Genomic DNA, 24,550 nt, shown 5'->3' on the forward strand with positions numbered 1-24,550 from the left:
TCGATGGCTTATGATGGTTCTTGCGATCGTGTAATGTTATAAATATCATCCGATCAACGATCATATATCCAAAGAGTGGTATATGCGCTTTGGTGAACCAGATACGTTGCTCAAGACTGGCTCGTAAATTCAAATCGTCCTGCTATTAATCGATCCTCTGGTAAGCGAAGGACCGCGAAGAAAGGATGCGGCGAAATCTCGACATAACACGACCCTCCAAAAATAAGTTATGGCACCTGTCACGAGTATATATAACGTCTTGCCTTAAAAATTAAAGCCTAAGACATTGATAAAATATGTATCACATCCATTTAAAAAAAAAAGTTATCACGCCTACATAAAAAAAATATATATATATAAATAATAAATAATACATATATAGCTTTACATAAAAAATTACATATAGTTTTATCTAAAGTTTTTCACATAAATTTAAAGATTATTTTGCTTGAAATCGTATTTTACTGAGAAATCCATAGCTTATATATAAATTATGAAAAAAAAATTTATATTAAATTGGCTAGGGAATCACGATTCTCTTTCTTCAAGACTCGAAGGGGAAGGATAGTTATTTCGGTCGGCATTCCATCGCGGCAAATCCCATCGACTCCCTCGCTCCGTTCAAGTTGGTGGATAACAGCCTCGCAGATCGAGGGCTGACGGATCCGCGACTGCCATTACGTTTACGGTGCTGCATCTTCTATGCAGCCGTTCAAGTTACGAGTTTCTTCCTCTCTCGCGACGTCTCGGAAAAATCTACGGCGGCACTCGATGCTACCGTGAACCCTGCGCCGTCTTCTTTACAGCTCGCCTGAAATTATACGTTCGCGGCATCGACTGTCGGGGCACGTTTATTTAACATTCGATTTATTTATAATGCCGATTATTCCACGCATGACCGATCTTCGTGCATGCCCGCCATCGGGAATAATGCACCGTGTAATGTCTACTCATCGCGTTATGGACGTCGCTCGATAACGGACGATGAATATTATTAGCGTAAGTGCATACGCTAAATATCGTATGTTCCACGATCCGTCAAGTCTGTCAAAAAATTAACTCCCGCGCATGTCTAATAATCACTGCAACGCGAACATTTTTCTACAACTATGACCTTCACCCTTTAATTAAATGCGAAACACGAAATTCGCCTGTAAATATTGTTCTCTTATATGATTATTTTCTTATAATCTTCCTTTATACAAAATATTTTTTTGAATGTTGATATACTATCTTGTTTTTACAATTTTTATTGTAACTTCTAGTCTTACAATTAGTTGAAAATTTAAAAGTAATGTTATACATATATATATGTTATATATATATATATATATATATATATATATATATATATATGTTATTGATATTAACTAACTATTGCTTTCTGTCGGATTATATCACAACTTTTAAAATATTATTTCGGTTTTGCTGTTCCTTTTTAAAACCGGATAAAAATTGAGAAACTCGTTTATAAAATCGACATATTCATGAAAGCATAGAAACATGATAAGAATTATAATATAGAAAATAAAAACATAACAGAAATAAAATGTATAACATTATATTATAAAAAATAATATAAAGATATTCTCTGTCATATTTTAATGATATCATCGATGGAAAAATTAAAAACACTTTTAAATTTAGAAAACTTTTGTCTACAAATCAATTCCACATATATTAATAATCAACAAATATATAAACTATACGTTTTTGACAAGTAAGTTATTTAAGTGAGTTAAATTTATATGTGATAAGCCATTCGTCAAGAAATAGTGGTATGTTAGTTTAGGAGACCTACCTACATCTCTCGGTCATGCATGTGAGTCTTTCTTTTTATTATCTTGAAAAAATATTGAATTGAGTCGAAAGAACAGTTATGGAAATATTATGATTTGGAATTGATTCCTCCTCGCATATACACGTCACATTTCTAGTGTCATTATACCTAATCCGTATGCCTGACGCTTAGCGAGGTCAGATTTTTCTTTCCCCACGTTCATCATCGGTCACATATATCATCGGTTGGCCGATAACGCGATTGAGGCGAATGACAGAAAGAGAAGGAAAAACGGTAAAATGTCACTGTTCCCTAATTACGCCGAGTAACTAGTCGGGCTGTAGGAAGAGAGGCGCATTGAAACATCGCGGCTCCGCGGAGGCAGTCGATCCCCCAGGATCGAGTCAGGGTACCGCTAGATCCACGGGCCAATCCGCGTCAGCCTTTAACCGGCGTTCTCCAATCGTTCTCCAGTTATAAGCGGCAAGCAGCCGCGACCACCACTCGGCCAGCTTGGTTTATAAAGTCAGGCGGATGCGCTGCCTCGAAGACAGAGCCGTGCCGACAGTCCAGTCAACAGGAGCGTCTTTTTTTTCTTTCTTATATCAAAGGCTCGAGGGATCGGACATCGAGTGTTTAAGTCGCGTGTGATCGGCCCGGTATCTTGGCGGAGAGATCTCTTATCGACGCGTCGTCGATATCTCTGCCAACGAAAGACACTTTGCGGGTTCGACAAAGTTTGAGGAAATCAGTACCAGTGATTAGAACTATCGAGTGATTAGAGAACGAAGCGTGAACTTGGATCTGGGATCGTGGTGTCTGTGGATAGCCGGTCAAGGTACGTGAGAATTTTCGTGCTGCTAATTCTGGTGCGAAAAGTGTTACGGAAGGCACAGCCGGCGAGGTACCTCGACGTGATAAAAAGTGTCGATGACTAAATGGGTTTGTTGGATGAGAGAGGTCTGCGGATGAGGGATCGCTCAACGATCCCGAGTCGGGTCGCGAGATATGGAGAAGTGATTGCGCTTGGAGAACGTGCGAAAGTTCACGGCGAAGGTCCTCCTCGGCGGTGCCTTATGTGGGACGTTCGTCCAGTCGATTGACCTCGAATTGCTCGCTACTGAATAGCAATATATTTTGTAGCAGTGAGGATATTATATCATATATAGTGCTCCGAAAGATGGTGGAATAAGCAAAACGTATCATTTACAGAGAGTAGAGAATTACATTGTTTACACAAATATACGGATAATAAATTCACGAATAACGACACGGGAGAGAATCGCGCCTGATCGTGTAAAATATGAGTTTCACGCCGACACTTCTCGCGGCCGCCATTCCCACGGTGAGAGCACGGTTCAAAGTCAGGGCCGTAGCTGTTGAACAACCGCGGTAATAGCACGCGGATGTTACAAGAGCATACATAAGAAGCACTTCCCTCGAGAGAGAAAAATCTCTTTTAAGAATGAGATGATTAATGCCCTTGTAGTTTGCCTTGGTGCAAGGTACATGTTAATATACTCTTAAACATCGATAACTAACGCAAGCTTCCTTTCATCATATCTTTAGTTGTATACTTATATATCTTAATGAAGAAACGCATATTATTTCAATTCCTTCATTAGTATCCCGCATAAGCGTATCAAATACAGTTGTGCGCAAGCATAACACTTTGGAGGATTATTGTTGCATATCATGAGCCTACTGAGAGGTAGGATTTCTTTAAAATGCAAGACACAAGTGCGCACGTAAGCTGCACCTGAGGGCGCGAAAACGAAACTCATTTCTTCTCTTAAGGGGCATGTGACGCATACGCACTGCTTGATTCTCGATCTCGTTCACGGCGTTGATTCGCCTCGCGTTCATGGATTAACCTTGCGCTCGCGTAACGAATGAAAGAGAGAGAGAGAGAGAGAGAGAGAGAGAGAGATGGAGAAAAAGAGAGAGAGGAAGAGCGATGCCGCGAATGGAATAGCCCTTCAAGGTCGAAGAGATTATTCTTTCTATAGTTGAATGCGAGAAAATGAATGCCCGAAGACTTTAACGTCGTGATACAACTGATTTGTACGCTGAATTTTTTCCCTCCTAATGATATCCATTGACGATTGTTCTAATTTTATAATTAAAACTCTATAATTTATAAGAATATTATAAAGAAACGTCCATAGTTTTTTTTTGAATAAGAAACGTACGCGTTCAAGATAAGCAATTTCGTGTATATTCGAAGTGTACGTGTGCCGAATATTCATGCTGGTACCTCTGTTCGTTCGTTCGTATCTCGCAAGTCCATCGACCCTCAGTTTATGAGTCAAGAAACAACGTAATTGTGCACTCTTTTATGAAATAACCAATGTTAATAGAACATGAATCCAAAATTACGCTAAAGAGAAATGTATTTAATGCACAGAAAAAAAATTAATTCAAGGGCTCGATATATATTGCGATTAATAAAAATGTAATTATATAATTATATAATTTTATTCACAGATATATATATATAGATAAATTATAGTAAATTAAATCTATTTGTGAAGTTTTTATGAAATTATTTGCTGAGCAATTGTGAGAATTTCATTGTTAGTTGTACCTCGACGTCGGAGTTAGTTCACTCGATTCAGAGAGTTCAATGCCAGAGAAGCGTAACGTCTCTTTTAATATCTTCCGCACTACAAAGTTACTTTTTTGCGACATTTCCAATCATTTATTTCTGAGAAATAATACACTATTTTTAAACTAGAGAACGCCATTTATATATTTTTTAGTGAAAAATTTATTCTTATTTATTATTATTCTCTATATTTACTGAAAAAATGTGAAAACGGAGAATAAAATTTGTCACAATATACTGATTTATAACTTTTACAGAAACACTTTTAAAAGAATTATTATAAAGAAATTATTATTGATATAAAAGTTATTAAAAATGTTGATCCACAAAGAATATTGTATATTATACTCAGAGTGAGAGTTCGATTAATTATGTTACGTGTGCAAGCGACGTGACGAGAGTATGGTAAAATTTTACTGGTTTGCACCGTTTGAACACACACTTAATGCAAAGAAAGAAACCGTAAAATTGCCTGTTGTTGTGCGTAAAACTTCAGTTAATAGCAGTTAACAAGATGTTACAAGGCTTACATTCATCTTTATTTCATTACATTACTTAATTGAAGATATAATGAATAAGATATGCAAAGCAAAAAAAAACAAGTCAATTAGAATATTCTAAAATTAATTTTATCACCACAATAAATAAATGATATATAATTATAAATTTGTACTTATTATTGAGCGGCTTTATATCCAACTTTATTGCACCTACTTGTATGAAATGTGTTTTAATTATATTTACGAAATGCGTTTTAATTATCTACATGTAACATGTGCTATATATAGACTACTGCATAATTCTGATTAATCCTCGACAAGAAGATGAAAATTGCTGCTGAACACATTTTCTGACGATTTTTATAACGCACATTAATTTTGATTGTATATTACATTTGTATACTACATTTAATTGTGTATTACATTTTCCCCTCATATTTTGCTGCCACGTTATTATCAAATATTGTGTGTGAATAGATTACTGATTTGAAATTATTATTACGTTGATAATTACTGGTCTACTAATGAGTAGACCTTCTCCTACAGCACGTGCTTTTCTTATGTAATTTAGACTCTGCCAACCGTAAATTTGAGTAATGCTCAACTATACATTCAACGCAGAATCATATTTCCGAAATAAAAAACGAGCAATTCAAATTATATTCGCCAATCTAATTTTGTTTAACAATATGTCTACTAATCAATGCATCCTTCGAACGTTCATCCCTAGCTCTTCTGAAAGATAATGTCTTTATTAGCGCACATTATATATGAGTTTTTCGCATTTTTATTACCACACTTTATTCAACTGCTTCCTCTCGTGATATATCTCAGCTTCCTTCACATGATATTTATAGCGTAGCCGTCTCTTTCGCGTTTTTTACCATGTAACTTTTCTCGCTACCGTGTACGCTTATTAGTACGCTTCAATTTACTCTGGTTATTACTTTTGCCCGACAGTCTCGTATAAAACTCCATCTGCACGATCGCCGGATGGCGCTCGGTTTTATTGGCCGACTGCCCCGAATGATTCCATGCAATCCCATCGTGTTGCGCCGAGCGACCTTCGCGTAGCGTGTGCTCGAGTGATGCACCTCGGCCCGATCATTGGCACGGTATCCTGATTTCTCGGAATCGCCCTTCTACGAGGACAGAGAAAACCCGATATCAAAATCCCATTAGCGTACGCGAGATCGCGACAATAGACAATTTAAACGAGGAAAGGGAGGGCCCTCGGACGAAGTACTTCATTTCTCAGGTGCAAAGTCATTGCGGCGTGACCATCTCGCTTCTCTTCATCGTTGTTGTTGACGTCATTCCGATCTTCGCCGACTGCGAGATGGGTTTTTGCTTTATCGTATGCAAGTATTCGCGCTAGCTAAAGTAAAACTCAACAAGAAGAGAAAGAGATTTAATGAATGCGATTAATATTCCTTCGCGTTTTATTTACGAGCGCGTACATTTCGCATTTAATATAAATTATTCATTTAACAAAGCTCTTAATATTATTGTGACGTTGGAGGAGACATTATTTTTGCCAGGATTAAAATCAAAAGCAATTCTTAACTGCAATGGGGGAAATCAATATTGCGAATCCCCCAGGAATATCGCTTGCAATGTTATTCATTTTAGCTTTTAAATATAACACAGTAGTATCTGGAAAACGGAAACTAATATATTCTCAGAGTTCAAACTCTATAACAAATATATTCAAACTAATATCTCATAGTTTGGGACAAATGGGACAACAATAATTCAGAAATCTCCGCATCAGGATGCAGCTGTTCAGAGACGCGCATCATTAATGATGCATTTGCACAGCTACGTCCGAGACTTTACGCGATTAATTTCAGACATATGCGAGATTAATTCGAGGATTTGTGCGGCTGTCGCGCGATTAAACTTTGCTCACAAATCACGTTTATTCCCTCGCGAAACGTTTTCCACGGGGTCGCTAAAAAACTTTCGAGACGCGCAAGAGCGATTTTTTCGCGATCTTTGACGACGTATTTTTCATTATATTCCTTATCGTTCGTTTTCCTCTTTCCTCGACGTCGTTGCAAGCACGACCTGCCCCACTATCTCTCGTTCGACCGATGAAGAATCTCGCAGGCAGGCGCCGCCTGGCCATTGACCCCGAGCTGCCAACGGCCCTGACCAAGACTCCGTTTAACTCTCGCGCGCGCTCCTTCCATCTCCATCCACCGCTCTCGTGTAGACGCGATGCATGGGATCGCCGTATGTGAATTCGCATTATCTTTCTCCGAGCTCTCCGGGAGTAGAAGTCAAATTATGCGCCCCAACTCCGTAGCGTGATCCTAGCGATTTATTAATTTCGCTTAAAGGAACGACCGATACTATATCAACGGAAGGAAATGGCTTTTCGTTTACCTTTTACATCTTGTTAGATCTCGAAGACGATATTCAATCTTATTAAAGAAATTATAGGTGCGTCTCTCTTTTTTTTTACCTTTCGCGATGAAATTTCGCGATGCCTTTGCATTTTTGCAACGCAAAAGGAACGAGAGAAAATCGCTTTCACAGACGTCTTCCCATGTGTCATCCCAGGCGCTCTTACGCTCTTAGCGCAGATAGAGGAATAGGACCAATAACTGTGGAAGGAATCGTCCAGAAGTTACGGCGTGCTCGAACAGGTTGTATCTCGGTTGACTACTCGTTTCTATGCAGGTGCTCGTCCATCTGGCTCCGCAGGAAGTATCACATGGACGGAACGAAGCTTAAAATTAACTCTCTGCAGCGACACGCGAAACGTATTGAGAATAATAAAGTATCGAAGATTAGATCGTCGCGCGTTTCCGGATGTGTAATGTCGCAAGAAGCACAATATATGAACTGAATTTCCAATTCGCGACCAATTTATACTTTCATCGACGCACAATACGCGAGATTTTGCGGCAAGAGTGTATTTCGTAGATTATATCGGGGATTGAAACCGGTATGAAAGGTACCCGTTACAAATGATATGTGCTTCGATTTTAAAATAATCGAAATAAAAGTCAAGGCATAAATACCGGTATTATTGGCATTTATACATACATAGCTTTTTCACTGGTATTACTACTGAATAATATGTACATAATATTCTCGTCTTACGTTTACTAGATTTTATCTATTACACGACAATACGTTGTTTTAAATTTTATATTAAAAATAAATTTTATATTAAAAATACACCATTTTTATATCATACGTCGCGATTCTTGGATTTTCTCAAAATGACGATATAAATATTAATTAATATATCATAAATAAATTCGATATATTTATAAATACATGGACCTCCATCCAGTAAACAATACAACGATCCCGTGTTCGCAAACTGACACGTGAACGCTTTATTCGAGGCAAGACACTCCGATGTCGGGTCAAGGCTCTCTCGCACGCGCGTGAGGTAGTGGTGCGTAAAGGCGATGTGCGTAAAGGGTGAACGAATCTCGCGAGGGAAATAGCGACACGAAACTGTGGCCAGGCGTTTATTACTAAACGCTCGGCACGTTTTAAAGCCACTTCCTGACGGTCTCACTTCCACGCATCGCGACGCATCGTAACGCAACGCAACGCAACGCATTGCATTGCATCGTGCGCGAACGAAATACGCGTATCTCTCGTCGAGTTAAGTCGGAACGTATAATGATTTTGTTTTATCTCTCGGGGGCATTCCTCCACTACGCTTTTGCGCTTAAACGCTAATTGCTTTCGTGCGTTTAAAAATAACGCACGGCTGCCCCGCGTTTAATGTCGGTGCTTAAACGTCGGAAAACGGAAGTGGTGATATACAAGAGCGTCGGCTAATATTGGTTTTTTGCGACAATCGCCGTGTTATTATCTTGAAAACCCTTGAACAGATGCTTTATCCAATTACGTTAGAGGAAAAGTATCAAAATTGACTTTCTGAAACCGATATTTCTACTTCTATGCGATTAAGTGAATTTGCTGAATTTAATTAATTGTGCAAAAATCAAAACTGACATGAATTTGATCTATTTAATTTCAGATATTCGCTCGAAATAGATTTATATCGAATTTTTTTAAGAACATTTTTCCTGTATGAAAAACAACATATTGATCGACTTTTTCTTGTTATTTTTGAACGAATGATTTTAGTATTTTTGAACTCCTTCATGTCCATTGTCCATATCTCCGGTGTGTTACGGTGCTTCATCGCAGGCTACGAAACATTCAGTCTCACACACACACACGCACACATGTCTAAAGATGCATATGGCATCTAGCCGATGGAAACGTCGTTTGGCCGAAGGAACTAATCGCAGCTTCGCTTTGTAAGCGGATAATAAACCGTGCTAGTGGGTCATCAATATCGAAGCCCAAGCTCGCTCGGAGCCATTAGGCGGACACGTAATAATCAGTGTGGGGCCCTGTACGCCGCGCCGGGATCGGGTCGTGCAATCTTGGAAAACCGGCAACGTGCCCAGTTACACGACGTGATCGAAGCGTGCGCTTTGCAAATTGATCGATTAACGGTACGGAGGAATGAGCCGCGGCGCGAAAGGGGGTCATCGACGTCGGTGAAGATGTATGATGGAGAGACGCGAAACACGACGGTCGTGCGAAAGGAATAGGTTTCTTTTGTTCTAAGTAGATGAAACAAACGATTTCGAATGTGAAGTCAATTTTGTATCTAAAGATACAGACGTTATTCGAGAGATAAACGCTGGAAGCGTATCCCAGCATATCCAGGAATGCCATTAAATCGATCCGTAGCCGCGACAGGGGGAATAAATTATAAGCGCAAACTCGTTCATCGCGAGTCCTCGTATCTGCTGGAATGATTCGCGACGCGACTTGTGCAGGGTAATCGATTCCAGCAACCGTGGACATTTGCGAATCACATTATGTGAGCTAAATTACAGGTCGGCATGATAGGGATAACTGGAAAAGTGGAGTGCCCCGCTTGCTTGGCGGTAATATTACACACGCGGGAATCGGCATTATTTATATTACACGCCTTTGACCTGGTTATATGGACGACAATCTCTCCGAGAAGTACCGCGTTTCTCTCCAGCCGCATTCAACGACACATTCACCCGCCTGTGCTTAGCGGTCCTCGACCGCAGAATCATTTTTTCATCTCGAATCGCTCGTACGGCGGAACTAGTCGTCCCCGCGGAGGTAGTTCTTATTGATACCTCCGCCATTCTTCTTCCCGAGGCGACGATAACGAATGCGGAAGATGGTGGACAACTGAGCTCAACGTGAATAAATTATGGCCGAGTCGCTCGGTGACAAAGACAGTTCGCGATCGACCGCAAATATCGGTCCAGCCTGCCATTGATGATCGCCATCCTGGCCGTTGGTATTCGGGCAACTTTGCGGAAGCTCTTCTTAAGTTGCCCGAAGCACCTGGTGTTTCGCAAGTGGGGCACTGCGTTTATTTTGCACACGTAAATCGCGAATGCAGATGAGGTCTGCGATATTCGCGGCGAGGTGTATTTACGTTGACAGACACGGCGCGTTCAAGTATAATAAGTTGTGACATAATTGAGCTTTATGAGCGGAATTAAAATTAAAATTTATTGAAATGCATTTCGGAAAAATTCCACGCAAAAAATTACATTATTTATTACGTAAAAATTCACACAAAAGCGTGAACAGGTAAACGTGTTTTTCTCAATAATAAATCTCGTCCGACCAGGAAATCGTTTCGATCTCGTCAAACACGCACATCCCGTCACGCGTCTATCATTTCATCGGAATAGTGAGACTCATCGTCATTTCATTTTGTAACTCCGAGCTTGACAAGCGGTTTAATTTAAAGCATCGATTCGCGTCAAGCATCTGCGGCTGCGAAATGAGTACTTTGTGTTATCTAATAAATTTGCGGTTTTAATCGGTATCGGAATGATATTTATAGTCGAATAACAAAGAAAGTGGACCGTTGGGAGGAAAAATCTTAAATAATACGATTCGCGAGATTTGTGACGTCAAGAGTAACTTCGAGACAAACTTGCACGCGATCAGAATATTTTAATTTACATATTTCAATTTATTTAACGACCCTGCACAAGCAGCGTTATCGAGTAAATGTCGATGTCATGAGAGAGATAACACTCATGCATCGCATGCAGTGGCTGAGAAATATCGCTTTCCTGGCATTTGTGGCGCGACCAACGGTATCCGCCAACGTCGTGAAAGAGAGAGAGAGAGAGAGAATATCCGAATCGACTTAAAGGCGGTGTATTCGGTTTACACCTCCTATCTCGTAACCAACGAGTTACATACCGTTGGTATCGGCCGTTGAATCCAGACAAATTCGCGCGATTCGGCATACATAATGAAACACCACGGCGCGAAAGAGGATGCTGAGCCACGTAAGCGTGAACAAAACGCGTCACGTGCGTGCATGGTATCTCGCAATTTATAGCTTGTGAAACGATTACTGTATTTTCACGAATGAAACTACCTACATAGTAGATGGATATCAAAATCGACATGGATCTCGAACTTAGAAACCAATTTATTTCTTCAAAATATTACGCTTCATCAAAGCTAATTAATATAATTTTGAATTTGACGATTTATTTATCAGAAGCTCATACACGTGCATTTTAAATTTTTATTTTTATTTTCGTTTTCTTTTTTTTTAATTTTAAATGGATGTATTAATTTTGGAAACCAATTTCTCATTTTTTCTTTATTTCCAAAAAAGATCTGGTCAATTAAAAAAAAAAGTTTAAAATATCATTATCAAAAGATAGAGAGTAGTCTCTGATAAATATCTATAAAGTTTTATTTCACGCTTCAAGAAGCTAAAATTTAAAAATGATATCGATTTTGATATTTTTGTTCTGATATACAAATCGATAATTTTTTATTTTATTAATTGAATCGAAGAGGTACTTCTTTTTTTCGTACCTTTATGGTTGAGTTAACCCGTTAACCTAATTAAGACGCATACATCTCGAGTTATGCGGTCTCTTATTATAGAAATTCTGTTACGTGACCCGGCCGTGTCTTTATTATCCCGACTAATGAAGCTTTACTGTATTTCTCGTGCGATGAGCATCGCGTCGCACGAGCCATATTCAGATCGTGCATTCGTGTGCGGTCACAGGACGACCCCACCGGTTGTACATAGCCAAGGTGTACGAACAAAGGAGCGAAAATAGCGACGGGCAATGGAAAGCAAACAGCGGCACACGACTCCTCCGCCGGTCGGGGCTTGGTAAGTGCATCGCATGGTGGAGAGATATCTGTCGGGTCCCGAGTTTGTGGTCCGCGCAACGGTAACCGCTCGTCTTCGATTCTTCGGAGCCAAGCCGCGAAGCCTTCGAAGACCGTTACACTCTCCAAGTCAGTCATCGCCGTTGGAGGTCCGCCGTTTCCAACGTATCGGGCCCCGATCGGGCCCCGATCGGGCGCTTTACTTTACCGAACAAATCGCACTGCTTGGTGCAGGGAGCATTGTTGCTCCGCGTTCGGTCTCTTTGTCGGAAACGTTGCACGTTGCTGTGTCGGATTAAGACGAAGTGGTCGAGTATGGATACTCGTGTAAGGAACATCGCGATTAACGGGATGTCGCGTCTTTAACGATCGCGTCTAATGCCCCGAACAGGTTTCAGCTCCGACAGAGGCCAGCGTTTCATCGCGAAGCGATAACCGTTTGCTCTTAATCCCTTATCTGCTCTTAATGCGGTTGAAATTAAAATCGCCGGGGTATCGAGCTCTCGCGAGGAGACCGTGCACCGTTACTGCTATTGCAATATCCGCTTCTTCATCCGGGAATCAGCGTAATTCTGTATCTTGGACGCAATTATAAACGGACAGCTGACGAATGAGAGATGGTCCAAGCTGCTCGCGATAATGCCAATTGCACATGCGGCCGTCACTTTCAATTAAATCGCTGATAAAAAGAATATCCAGAATCATACGCGCGAACTCATCGAGGGTCAGCGTGCAAAAAGCATTTCGCGAAGTAATTCAATCGAATTGGCTCGTTTTTTTCAGCCGGAGACGGTTTTATGTCCGCGGGGAGTTGCTTCCTGAATCGGAATTGCCTCGCAGGCAAAAACTGTCCGCTTCAATACACTCCAATTAGCAGCAGCATCATCGATACGACGGCGGCGCCCATTTTAGACCTCGTCGAAGAAGCTGAAATCGCTAGTCACGATTTTAATAGTAATGTCCGAGTCTCGTTATTCTACCGACTAGCACACAATCGGAGAGGGGAAAGAGGAGAGGGAGCTTCTAGCAGAGACTTGCGTACGCGAACATTCTCTTATCCAGCGTGATATCATCGCAACTGGACGCCGACCTTAACGAGACACCCGAGATCGCATTGAAATGACGTCGAAACCCACGACGCGGGATGAGACGCGGATGAGTTGACACCGGTATCGATCCTGAATATCGATACACGGATTTTATCCGCTTCTAGAGCACGATCTCGGTTAAGATTGACCGCATCATCGCGCGATAATGAACGTGAGAATGGATCATTATCGCTTCCTCGAGCCGCCATTGAATCGTCGAACATGCTCAGTGATGGTTTGCGCCGATTATCGTCTGAGAGATACGTTTAGTAGCTACAACACACGGCTTCCTGCTTCGCGTGGCCAACCATCAGCCTTCGATGTAACCGTACGACCTTGTTTTTTGTACCTCTTTAGGGAGATCGTTACACGCCGTTACAACTTGCATTTTAGACCTCGCTAAAACGGAACTTTGCAAGATTTATAAGCGAATGTCGATTAGCGAAAGATATTAATACCATTTGATTTATAATTCATGAGTGAAAAAAAATAAAAACACATACGTTTCAAATCGAAAACTGTAATAACATTTTCTTTTATTAATCACATTCTTTTATTAATTGTTTAATTAATTATTTTTCAGAATACATATGTACATTTTTATATTTATTTTATATTTTGTATTATTATATTTATTTTTCATTTTTATATTTATTTTTTATTATCGTTAGGCGTTATGACATTTTTGCATAATTATATATCTTTATTATTCAGCTATCTATTATATATTATATTGCATATGATAAGAATTATTATTACAGTTTTGTAATATTATTAGTAAACTGTCCTCCTCATCAATTCGACGCGGAATCCAGATCGATTAATCACCTTTAATCTGTAAGGACTAGTTATAATCTCAGAAAAAATGATGCTATACAAGACTTCCTAGATAGCCCAGAGTTATTTGCATAATGCACGTATCAAGAGATATGATTAAGCAATTAATTTGAATGACAGATTGCTGAACGAATGGCAAGATTAAAGGATACTTGCGATCGAAATACTAGTTGAAGTACTGATAGACCAGTCGATGACATTCAACGTCGCAAGAAACATTCCGTCATTTTGCAGCATCGACTGCCCGCCCAGAGTTTATGCCTGTTTTTAATGGCGATTCTCTCGGGGCATTGCTGACTTCCTGGACGTTCCGCGTAAACTTCCTGGTCTGGATTCCAGCGCGATGGAACGTGGAAATATAAATAAAATAGGCGTGGTATCTCTCAAGCTTTTCCTTCTGATACGTGATAATCCGACGTGAAATTACCGGTGAAGAGGCAGATACGACTTAAACGTGTTCTTGCGTTACGCGTGAGCGGACTGATATCACACACTCAAGCAAGTGCAGTTGGTTTCCATGCGGCACGACCAGGCTCTTATTAAATTAATTAACCGGCACTGATGCGCGATTCTCATTATCCCTTATTTATGAGCAAACGTGCATATATTCCGACAAATGTTTCAACTAATTATATATATAAATTTTATTAAAAATTCTAGTGAATATATGGGATATTCTTTTGCTAAAATTGACGCACTATTTTCCGTTTAATCTCATTTAATATAACATCTTAAGAAATATAATTTTTTTTAAACTTTTTATAATTTTTTTTTAATTTAATAAAGTATTTGCATCGAATAAATTCACACAATATTACGTGGTTGTCAGAAAAATGTTAGAGTGCACTGTCGATGTGTAGAAATTACAGATGTCTTGGATTCAATATCACGATCATTGCCGGAAGCATTTCGTAATTTACGTTTGTGCGAGACCCGTTACCGTCATTTCCGCGGTCAAGTTTTACATCGAGATCGGCGATTTAAAACTCAGCAGGCGGGCCAAGGTGAGAATCGAGGATCTGGATTCCGCGCAACGTATTTGTAGGTAACTGTAAGTCGTAGCTGTGGAAAGCGAACAATCGGTGCTAACTTTAACGCGACTTTAACGACGACGCCCCGTTAATAAACAGCGGTTGAGGTTTCCTGCGTGAATCGCGCTCGCAGAATTCATTGTTCTCCGGCAACACTCCGTATCGGTGATGACGCATTTAATGAGAATGAGGAATTTTGTCTAATTATTCGCTCCTAATTCTCAAAAATTGTAACTGTATTCGCGTTACAACACAATAGAATATAATATTCTGAATAGAATATTAAATTTCGATATCTATTATTCGATTTTTGATAATTATATTTCTTGAAATAAATTAAATATCTGTAATGAGTTATATTCGAGTAGATAAGTATGTAAACGTTAATTTAAGGAAAAAATAAGAAAATATCATTAAACTGTTAAAATAAATATCATAAAACTGTTAAAATAAATATTTAATAAATATTTAAAATATTTAATAAATGTTTAAAATACATATTAAATATATATAAAATACATACATCATTTTTCTAACTTTTAGCATGTATAAAACGTAATATATATCACCAGTACTACGTTGTATTATATATATTGTCGTGAAAAATTCATGATCTTTATAAAATTCCTACAGATTTCTCTTCTGTATTATGTTCTGATTTATTTTATTATTGGTCGGTACATTGAGAGTCTATCTTATACCTCGCCGAGGGGCTTCTTTCGTTTAGACGTTTTTTTAATTTCCTTTTTTTTCACCTGTATGCTTGTACGGGTCCGCTCTTCGGAGCTCTTCGGAGCTCTTCAGCCTCTTTATTTTCTGCCTCATTACTTATAATTCTTATTTTCATTAGCTACGAGGAACAACGGACCCTCGACAACGAAGGGTATAATTTAAGGACGATTGAATTTGTAGAACATAGGCCGTTGCGTGTTTTAAAAATCCTCTTGTCGTGCGTTCATTATTAAATTTTAATTTTCAACTGTTGTTTATAGAAAAAAAGAGACATATGTTTTTAGCAACATAATTTATTTATAACAACATAATTAATCTTATTAACATCCGAGAATTACATCTAATTGTATATAATTATCATTGTTAAATATTGAATCTGTTAGAGTCATTTCAATATAAATGCTTAAATATTCATCAACTTGAGTACGTATTTACAATTATTTTTCTTCTTCTCATTTTAATAATTAAATCAAGTATCCACTTATTCAGACAGCTATTAATTTACGGATAAGAAAAATATGTATCCCAGATGCCAGAGTTTACAATGAAACAATTATATTACATAATTTTATCTTACGTTACAATATTTTGAATAGAATATTAAATTCTGATAACTCTTATTTGATTTTTTAATTATATATCTTGAAATAATCAAATATCTAAATAAATTATATCCAAAATAGATAAATATATAAACATTAATTGAGACAAAAACCAGAAAAAATACCATTTCGATAAAACTATTTTGGAATAAATATTAAATATATGTAAAACATGTATATTATTTTTCTTACAACTTGAAGCAAGTATAAAATGTAATATATCTCACCGGTAAATTTTTTCATCTCTAGTAATTTCAGTTCTTCGAAAGCGAATTGATTCAATCAATCAAATTGTTACATTCAACCCTTCAATTGCATTTGAAATAACGATCATTTGAATTCGGCAGGAACTTCCTCGATAGTTATATTCGTTACACATTCCACCATTGCATGTTATCGAATTCACGCATGAATTTCATAACAAGCACTGACCATAAAAGCGCCGATAGCGCGATGCACGAAACTATCGTAAATGCTGTAGGTGAACTATATGACGGCAGTCTACAAAAATCACATAATCCCGTTAAATCCGAACAGAAAGCACGTGTCCCCGATTCTCGCGTTCTCTTTCTTCAATTCTACAGAGAATGATTTTCACGTGGAAATCAAAATTTATTTCCAATATTTCCCTTACATCTAAACAATGGGTGCAACAAATGCAAAATACCCTCACCTTATTCCCATTATTACATTTTTTATTTTTTGCATCTTGAAAGAACTTAAAATGATGTGCAAAAAATTTAATTGGCCTCGTATCTACACGCGAGTGTCTCGGGAAGAATTGATCGAGGACGAGGCTCGGACCGATCTTGTTCCGTCTCCTCGTATCTGCTCTCGGCCACCGAGCACGTCTGCGATTAAATAAGCATAGCGACGTAATAGCTACCTTCGCGAGTCACGATATATACTCGCGCGTGACGGCGCGTCAGCCGCGTCGGAATTCACGTCGCAGAACGATTCATTAACCGCGGCTTCGCGTGGATTATTTCCCATTCAGGCGATATACAGCGGGATCGACGAGCGCCGTCGATCGTCTCTCGCAGATGTTACCTTTCGCAGACTCCACTTGGTATTGATCGTAAGATCGGCATTCGCGCCTACCTCCAGGAATTTTTATCACTAACTCGATGACCGAGTACGCATAGCAGGTATTTTACGGTTGAATAAAGCGAGGATGATCACCTCGTGGAATTATTCGAATTACCAGTATGAATGAAATATTAGTTATTGATACGTACTTCAGAATGAAGCAAACGCGGTCTTTGATATTTTAATCTTGTAAATGTGGGTAATTTCATGTGCCATTTTTTTAGATTGAGCTGTTTCGAGTGTCATCATATATTATTGCTAATTTTCGCAAAAACAAGCAATATTCCGCGAAGTGCAATTCAACATAATCTGACGATTCGCTACGGATAGAAAAAGAGACATCTCGCGCAGCAGGTATCTGGGTGACGGTTCCGGAATCGGATCTTTTTCCGCGTCGAAAGCCGCAGAAAGTGCGACTGCGAGAGAAGCCTCATCGCGATGGAACCATTTCCCGTAACCATCGATAAGAACGGATAAAGCGTAGGAGGAAAAGGAGGACTGAATAAGGCAAAAAGAGATCAGAGGAGAAAGAGGGACGCGAGTCTACCGTTTTTTCCTCCTCCTTTTCGTCGCCGTCCCTCTGTAACGGTACCTTCGTCGTCAAGAGGCGAGAGCACGAAATCTAACGTTCGAAAACTCGCGATTGTGCAACCGCACTTTGGTAATCGGTGATTAATTGTCTCGTGCTGCGTTATAAGGGAGCACTTAAGATCGCTGATTCAGCTCTTGGCGTACATCACCGTTATGATCTCGCGGGATTCGTCTCGATCTTCTTGTTTCGAAGCTCACGAATAAGGGACGTGCCTCCTATCTCTCATCTTCATTCAACTCTCTGAGAAAAAAACGGCAATTGTACGAATCATTTGTATGACACATATATATTGTATATCGGCTGTATACAATTGGCGATTATTCGTAGGTAATTATTTATAGAGAACGCGAGTGGCGTTAAGTCAATTAGCGAGCAGAAAAATGAGTGCTCTCGATGAAACGCGGCGCTCTTACGATGAACCGCTAACTAGGAAAGCGTTATTAGGCGTGTCGTTAGTCGTGCAAGGCTGGCAACAAGCACGCCGACATCTCGCGAATTGATTGCACGCTATTGCGAGCGTATATCTGTCTTAGGAAATTTATAGCTCTGGGTTGCTTTTAATCCGCATTTCTTTTTTCTTGCGGTCTACATCGCCTCTTGGCGATGTAATGTTTATACACGGTGTGCGAGATGTACATACCGTAAGAGCATCCGGCACGGACAGAAGATAGTATGTAACAGGCGTCGTTCTCACGAATGTACAAGGGTCTCTCTCTCTCGCTTGCCTACTTTAATCCACCGTAGGTAGTTATTAGCCCCGACAAGGCGGTCGCCCATTAAAATAATTATAATAACCTCATAATGTAATTGGATAATTGCATAATTGAAATGATACAGTAATGATAATTTGAAATTAAGAAACTGCGACATATATGGGAAGAATCGATGGAGTGTAAGGCGTGATAATTTGTTAAAATAATTATTGCGAGAAAGCTCGTTGCCCGAGGATGACAGATGTGGACGTACATTATCTTTTTTTTATCTACTTAAGACACTATAAATTCCTGTCCCGAATCGGACAATGAAATAACTGCAATAGTACCCGCCGGTTATTCTTACAAGAAGTCCAACCTTTTCCTTCCTCATTTCTTCGCGTCATTAAATCCCGTTGGCATTCCGGAAATCACGTCTTACAGAGCTCGAAATTAATCTTAAATTGTTTATTTCTTCTAATCTAAAATTGTTTAATCTAATTTTATTTCTTGTAATTTTTGTCTCGATATTTTAACAAGATTATCACACCAAAAGCAATTGCGTGTAATCTCGATAGAATAGTATTATATATTATACTATACAATGAACTATGGAATGCTTGATAATGTGATTTAAACGTAATTCACATTAACATTCGATGAATTTTAAAAATTTAATAGCAACAAATCAATAAATGACTTCCATTTCTGACATATATATTATATCATGTGTGTGTGTGTGTGTGTGTGTGTGTGTGTGTGTGTGTTTAATTACTACGAATAGGTAAAAATCTTTCTGAAATTATACGATAATAAATATATATATTAAATGAAAATAAAATAAAATAAAATATTAAATATTAAATTAATAAAATAATAATTAATGATAATAAGATATGCGTCGAATGAATGTTTTTATTGATCGAATAGATAGAGCGCATAGACACTTCTTCTCCCTCACATCCCTCCCTATCTTTATTTAGAGATTATTATTGAAAGATTATTATTCTAGGCTTCGACAAGGATGATTTATGGGAGCAAGCGAATATCCCATTTTTCGCAGCGCTGTAAATAGCTGCGAATATCCCATAAACTATCCTTACCGCTAGAATAATAATCTTTTGTGCAGAATCGCGTTCTCGAAAAATCTATTGTTAATGAGAATCGCTGCTAAATGCATTATCATACGTATAATGCATGACACAGATAACAGAATCACATAATTCTTCTCACATAATCTTTTCTTTCTATTAATAATATAATATATTTTAACTGAAATATAATACACTTTAACTATAATAGACTTTAATGTTTTATCATAATTGTTAAATATCGCGAAATAGAAATTTTTTAGATATTTAAATTAATCGTAATATATATTTATTTTAATATTTATTTTAAATATATATTTGAAAATTAAATATACTTTATGATATTAATATACATAAATGCCATTCATTAAAATCAGATTGTTTTTTTTTTCAATTATTTGTTCCGAAACGCGACTTTACAAAGTTATAATTAAATAAACAATATTAAATACACAATGTAAATGAAAGAAATGATATTTGGTTAGTTCATTAATTAAAAAGCATATACTTATCTACAATGTACCGACAATATTTGCATTATACATATATAATTGTATAATATATACGTTCGCCACTTTAAAATTCCAAATAGATAAAGCTTTAACTAATATAAAAGCTGCACTGTGATATATTAAATCTTCAATCTTTCTAGATCTGTCAACAAGGAAAGAAAATATATAAAATTTTTTCGCGATTAGAATATCTATATCTATTCCGCGAAAAGAAGCAAAATAAAACGCCGATCATATCAAAATAGATTTTTGTAGGTCGCAAAATATGATTATTAAGATATAACTCGGCGGAGAGAAGATATTTTGTTAATTTTAGCTGGTTATATCACGTCGTGAAGTGACTCGAAAATATATTTTTATTTAATGTATTTATTTATTTATTTGTAATTTATTTAATGTATATATATATATTCATTATCGTATAATTTTATAAATATTTTTATCTATTCGTAGTAATTAAACACATATACAAACGATATATGTCAGAAATGGAAGATTATTTATTAAATGAGTCATTTATTGGTTTACTGATTTGTCGATATTAAATTTTTAAAATTCATCACACACAAATGTTAATGCGAATTATGACATTTCAAGCACATTGTCGAGCATAACATTCCATGGTGCATTTGCTATACATCTAACAATAAGTCACGCCTGTGGATTGATTGCTCGACGTGCATCTCTGTAACCGGTGCTTTTAGCGCGCTAAATGCAACGGGAGGATTGAATGCAACGCAACAATTGTGTCGACTGCAAGATGAATCGCACAAAGAGAGGCGGATCATTCGTTGATGAAAGAAATTTTTTCTATACCGCTCGATGATTAAGATGATGTTTCGCGGATCGTCTATAATTTCGTTTGCTGATACAGGGTATTACGAATGCTTAGGCGAGGCGTTAATGCGTCGGCCGTAAAAATCAAGATTAGAATCATTGAAAAAAATTAACGCCATCATCCGTAGGTCGGTTAAATTGATTCGACGCTACGATGTAGTCTCCAGCGTTTCTGATTGAATGTAATACAGCTGATTCGCCGGCGAAGGATTTCCTCGATGCGTTGAACGACCGTGTAATCTCCCTAACTCCCCTGGATTCATTCTATATCATTATCTTATCTCTATACTTATGAAAAACGTCCGCGATGCTTTTTATCGCAAATTAAATTGCGTTGATTGTACATCGCGATTGTTTCGATATATCAATAGTGCAAGGAAGACGCGAAATAAAATACACCTGCTCATAATTACGACGTAATTTGATTACCGTAAGATGCAATTACATCCCGCTAAGGATGTAAGAAAGATATATCTCATTTTAATTTATATAATAATCTTTTACTTAAATCTTAATTTATAGCGGAAGAACCTGCTCAGAAAATACATTAGATTCCATGTTGCGCAGTTTTATCGCAGCCACTCGAAACAAACATAAAACGTGTTCCACGAGGATGCCTTCATCCACTGCTGGAATTAATAAGGCCGTATAAAAGGCTCGCGCATCCAATTATCCCGCGATAGAAGGAAGACCTCCCGCCGATTTCGACGGAGATCGAGTCCAAGGTCGTCGCTTCCAGTGCATTTTGTTCTTCCTTCCTCACGATACGCGCCGCACGCAAGTATTCGCTTCCACTTCGCATCTGCGTTCGCACCTCGACGACCCTGCGTTCGTTGCGTGCGTATCCACCCTACCCGGTAACCGGTCGCGCGTTCGTCAACCTGAAGAGCTGCTCATTAACTCGAGATCATTTCTCATTACGCGCCGCGGGCAGCTCGCATAATCGACTTCCCGATTACACCCGCGCAGTTTCTCCGATTTCCCCCCTGCCTCCTGCTTCTTGCGTAGGTCGAGGTGTCCCCGTCGATGCTCGAGTGTGTTGAACCCTTACGTGACAAGCATCGAACGCACCAGCGAGCGTCGATTCACATGCTGATGTACTTGCGCCATTGTTCTCGCGGCTGTCGCATTATATAAGCGGGATAATCAAGATTACCTGAAACTCTCGGGCAAGCATAGTGAAAGTGTCTCATCCGACACTGACCCGAATTTTAAACGACCGTGAGACCCTTTATTACGCGACGCGTCGGAATTATTAAATGTGACTTTTTCATTGTTGCTTTCTTGGCTGGAACCTTAATTACAAGGTACATAGAGTGGAGTAAGAAGGTGGCATCGCGATATCAGTGCGCTCGCTCGGAGCACGCGTGATTATTATTCGTTCCATTAACATGCAAATTACGTGTACGCGAGTGCAGTCGAGTCGTGGTCCGCAATCGTCCGGCACTTAAATCGCAGTCGCAATTGCACTCCTAGTAATTAGATTCATCGCGTAATCCTCGGATAATATATTACTTAGCGCACGGTCGCCGGCAGGCGCGGCGTGCCCGTGATAGAAAAGTGTCTTAACCAGACGATCGCCGGGAAGAGCGTTGGATCCCGGCCGTTTCGCCCCTCACCAGGCACGAGTCTTATTAACTCGGGGCCTGTTAGCGCTGGTGCTCCGCCGCGATGCAAATCGCGAGTTACGAAAAGTACGCGCCGCGGGTAGGGCAAGTCGAGCGCGACGTTAAATCACGCCTGGTCCGTTCTAAATAGCCATTAGCCGGCCGGGCGAATCCGTAATTACCGGGTATGAAAGACTCGCGCGCGCGGAGAATCGTAGACGCGCAATTTATCGACCGGTTCATTGAACCCCCCCTCGAGCCGAGCTGAGGCCGATCGGCGAAAGCGACCGGGGCATTCAGAAGAAGCGGAGCTCATCCCTCGCGCTGTCGAACGATACCACCGCGCTTCAGCGAATCATCGTCGTAAGTTGAAAGAGAGAAAAAGGATCCAGTTGTGCGAGCAATAATATTGAGAGAAGGAGAGAGAAAGGGAGGACTTGGAAAAATCTCTGTAGATGGTAGAGTAGATTAATGGCCGCGGTGCACGTAGCGGAGATTCCTGGCGAGGTGATTAACCCGAATTAAGCGAAACCACCGATTCTCAGATACGTATTGCGCGGATATTCATTATGGTTTCCGAGCATTTGAAAATCGCCAGCATTTCGCGGCGAGCGTACTCGAGCCGACGATACCAGATCCAGAAGGACACGGGATGGAAATTATCTTAAGTGCTCCCGTCGGCGAAGCCGCCCTCGAGAGAGAGCATTAATTTATAGCGTCCGCGCGGCGATCCCCAGAGACGATAGAGAAGAAACGAATCCTCCCTCGTCGCTCTCCTCTGCGGCCGTTCACGGCTTCGTCGTCGGGTCGCATCCTGTCCCATTGGATCGCTAGACCTCCGAGCTTCTCCGGTGGCTGCGACTAATCGGGAAAAATCCTACCAACAAGCGGTATCCGTGTAACGTGGCTGGCACATCCGTGAATATTCCCTTCCTCGGCCTCCCTAGTCGTAGACTTCTTCTTTTTCTTCCTCTTCCTCTTCTCCTGCCGCTTCTTCTATCTCTTGTCACGGAGCCTGCTTTCGAGTTGGATCGTGTCCTTGAACGGTACAGCGGGTTCCTCCTGGAGATCGTTTTGTCTCGCCATCCTGCCTCGCTGATTTCGCTCCGAGCTTCTATTCCCGGTCGTTCCATTTGCATCGACCGGCCAAAGGAGCCGGATGAGCGTGGACGATAGAAGGAGGAGGGAGAAAGATAGGACGAAGGATCCGGCTTAGAGGGTTGGTTGCAAAAAATCGCGGAACACGCCGGCCCGAACGACGAGGAGACAAAGTGTCCTCGTAGCTACGGCTTTGCATGATCACGACCGGGTGATGTCCTCGGCATCGAGCCCTCTCGATAGCGCGTGTTGTTTGCCATGCTCTCGGCAGCTTCCAAACCGGTGTTTCCAGCATAATTAAACTTATAGGATGTCGCGACACGCGCGGCACCGAGGTCTTTACGTTACGAGGTCCGTTAGAAGTTCACCGAATTTTTAAAATTCCGCGAACGGCGGTAAGAACTTGACGCAAAGTTGCTTGAAATACCTATTGAACAACGGACACGTGCATTGCACATTCTCCGAGTCGCGTTTCTCGAGAATGTTTGCTCATGCACATGATGCTGCACCCACTCTCGCCCATCAGCGAATCATCTCAAGACGGTTTCAAGATGCGACTCACGTTCGCAAGTTACGTTACATCACTGCCGCACATCGTACGCTATCGTTGATGTAACGGGTCGACGCGATACTACCTTGGTCGTCCTGTAT

The 24,550-nt window shown here is 39.7% G+C and overlaps 1 protein-coding gene across 2 annotated transcripts in view; it reads left to right on the top strand.

Annotated features, from left to right (window-relative positions):
- The first annotated feature begins 2,318 nt into the window (after positions 1 to 2,318).
- Positions 2,319 to 24,550, top strand: part of LOC105251573 — a 37,519-nt gene continuing 15,287 nt past the window's right edge. For both annotated transcript variants that reach the window (XM_011258488.3, XM_020027624.2), the window contains exon 1: positions 2,319 to 2,618. The gene's annotated coding sequence lies outside the window, so the exon portion shown is untranslated. The remainder of the gene's footprint in view (positions 2,619 to 24,550) is intronic.

This window comes from Camponotus floridanus, unplaced genomic scaffold, assembly GCF_003227725.1.
Source record: "Camponotus floridanus strain SB8 unplaced genomic scaffold, Cflo_v7.5 scaffold7, whole genome shotgun sequence".
Taxonomy (NCBI): Eukaryota; Metazoa; Arthropoda; class Insecta; order Hymenoptera; family Formicidae; genus Camponotus; species Camponotus floridanus.